This window comes from Saccopteryx leptura, chromosome 1 (assembly GCF_036850995.1).
Source record: "Saccopteryx leptura isolate mSacLep1 chromosome 1, mSacLep1_pri_phased_curated, whole genome shotgun sequence".
Classification (NCBI taxonomy): Eukaryota; Metazoa; Chordata; class Mammalia; order Chiroptera; family Emballonuridae; genus Saccopteryx; species Saccopteryx leptura.
In genome coordinates this window covers 365,722,627-365,725,222 of record NC_089503.1, presented here as the reverse complement: position 1 = coordinate 365,725,222, position 2,596 = coordinate 365,722,627, and the positions used below count along the sequence as shown (strand labels likewise).

Here is a 2,596-nt window from a genome sequence, read left to right as displayed (position 1 = left end):
AGACCACACTAGTTACACCCCCAGAGTTAGGGCAGTTCAAGGAGTGTTTCTGAAACCTCCACAGACAAGCCAGTTGCAATAAATGTATTTTTTCCTCAAGGGTGTATAACACAGGTGTGTCTGTTAGCCTGGTTCTACAAAGAGAAGGAAAACATACCTTTAAAATGCCACAGTTTAAAGTTTTGTTAGGAAAGATTGTCATTTAACATAGCAGTTGTAAAACTTCATAAAGTGATGGAATTTTTCTGTCTGGTGTATGTAGTTATATACACATATCCATTTGGGTGTGATAGATTATTTGATATACTCATATAATTAAACTCATCTGTACCAAAGGCAATTGAGACATAATTAGTTTTCTGAATGTTTTATACCTAGGTAAAACCACAACTGTAAATATAATATAAAACAGCCATCTTTCAAGTAAAATCTTCATTTGTAAGCCTCAAGTTTGCTTTGGATGTATGTATACAGTAGTAATTAGGCAGGGTTTTTGGTTCATGATTCAGTTGTTTTTTACTTAAATATTTCTGTTTTATTCTGTTTTGTTTTCTATGATAGGTGGTTTTAAATGGGGTTAAAGCAGAAGTATTTCCATAATTACTAAAAAGCTTCTCTTACTTTTGATAATATATGGTATAGTTGATTAATAATTGACCCCGAAAGCCCTGGCCGGTTGGCTCAGCGGTAGAGCGTCGGCCTCGCGTGCAGGGGACCCGGGTTCGACTCCCGGCCAGGGCACATAGGAGAAGTGCCCATTTGCTTCTCCACCCCCCCCCCCCTTCCTCTCTGTCTCTCTCTTCCCCTCCCGCAGCCAAGGCTCCATTGGAGCAAAGATGACCCGGGCGCTGGGGATGGCTCCTTGGCCTCTGCCCCAGGCGCTAGAGTGGCTCTGGTCGCGGCAGAGCGACGCCCCAGAGGGGCAGAGCATCGCCCGCTGATGGGTAGAGTGTCGCCCCTGGTGGGCGTACCGGGTGGATCCCGGTCGGGCGCATGCAGGAGTCTGTCTGACTGTCTCTCCCCGTTTCCAGCTTCAGAAAAATACAAAAAAAAAAAAAAAAATTATTGACCCTGAATCACCTGGGGAAAGAGTAGATTCTCAGATAAAATCAGATTTCTATTAGCAAAAAAAAAAAAATAGGAGAGGGCTTTTGGAAAGGCAGCCAACAGTTTCTGCTACCAAAGTCTAGACTATCTTCATTATCAAATAAGGATGGATAGAACTTGAACAAATAAACCAGGTCAAATTGGATTTAAGTTCTATTTTTCATTTGATTATTTGGAACTAAAAAATGTTTCTCAGCCAATTAAGGTTCTCAAGCTCTACCAAGTCAAGATGATTCTTGTCTTTTTTTTTTTTTTTTTTACAGAGACAGAGAGAGAGTCAGAGAGAGGGATAGACAGGGACAGACAGACAGGAATGGAGAGATGAGAAGCATCAATCATTAGTTTTTTGTTGCACATTGCGACATCTTAGTTGTTCATTGATTGCTTTCTCATATGTGCCTTGACCGCGGGCCTTCAGCAGACCAAGTAACCCCTTGCTTGAGCCAGTGACCTTGAGTCCAAGTTGGTGAGCTTTTGCTCAAACCAGATGAGCCTGCACTCAAGCTGGCGACCTTGGGGTCTCGAACCTGGGTCCTCCGCATCCCAGTCTGATGCTCTATCCACTGTGCCATCACCTAGTCAGGCGATTCTTGTCTTTTTTTTTTTTTTTTGTATTTTTCTGAAGCCGGAAATGGGGAGGCAGTCAGACAGACTCCTGCATGTGCCCGACCGGGATCCACCCGGCATGCCCACCAGGGGGCAATGCTCTGCCCATCTGGGGTGTTGCTCTGTCACAACCAGAGCCATTCTAGCACCTGAGGCAAAGGCCACAGAGCCATCCTCAGCACCCGGGACAACTTTGCTCCAATGGAGCCTTGGCTGCAGGAGGGGAAGAGAGAGACAGAGAGGAAGGAGAGGGGGAGGAGTGGAGAAGCAGATGGGTGCTTCTCCTGTGTGCCCTGGCCGGGAATCAAACCCGGGATTCCTGCACACCAGGCCTACGCTCTACCACTGAGCCAACCGGCCAGGGCCTTCTTGTCTATTTTTGATGAACACCATCTGTCTACTGGAAAAAACTCTTGATTGCTTTATGTCAGTGAGAACATTCCTCTCCCAGTGAAGCTTTTTTCTAGGAACATGGAAACCATCTGTTCATTGGCATTGGAAAGATGGAAGGCTTCCTGCTGACATTTAAGTCTCAGGATACAGTGGTGAAACAATCACTGCCTACCCTTTTCCTCTTTCTGGAAACTCCTGTCCACATAGAGGTGATCCTTAGATGACTCATCTATGGTTTGGGCACCTCTGCCTTAGTTGATCTAGAAAGGTTAAAAGAATGAAAATGTCTTAGATAGCAGTAAAAAATATATATCAGAGGTCCTTGATGGCAAATATGTGTACTATCAAGGACAGAGGGTACTGTTTTGAAGGTAAAGACAAGATATAATACATAAAAGGAAACCATGGGAAACAAAATTCTCATAGAGAATTCAGAAGTAGTAGTGGTCTGTCAGAAGCAAGCTTCAGAGACACCTTATTCTTTTTGGAT

General features: G+C 44.2%; 1 non-coding gene across 1 annotated transcript; it reads left to right on the top strand.

Moving 5' to 3' along the window:
* Positions 1 to 665: 665 nt before the first annotated feature.
* On the top strand, positions 666 to 741 carry TRNAA-CGC (transfer RNA alanine (anticodon CGC)). Its single transcript has one exon. It is a non-coding gene; the product is annotated as a tRNA-Ala (tRNA).
* Positions 742 to 2,596: the final 1,855 nt, after the last annotated feature.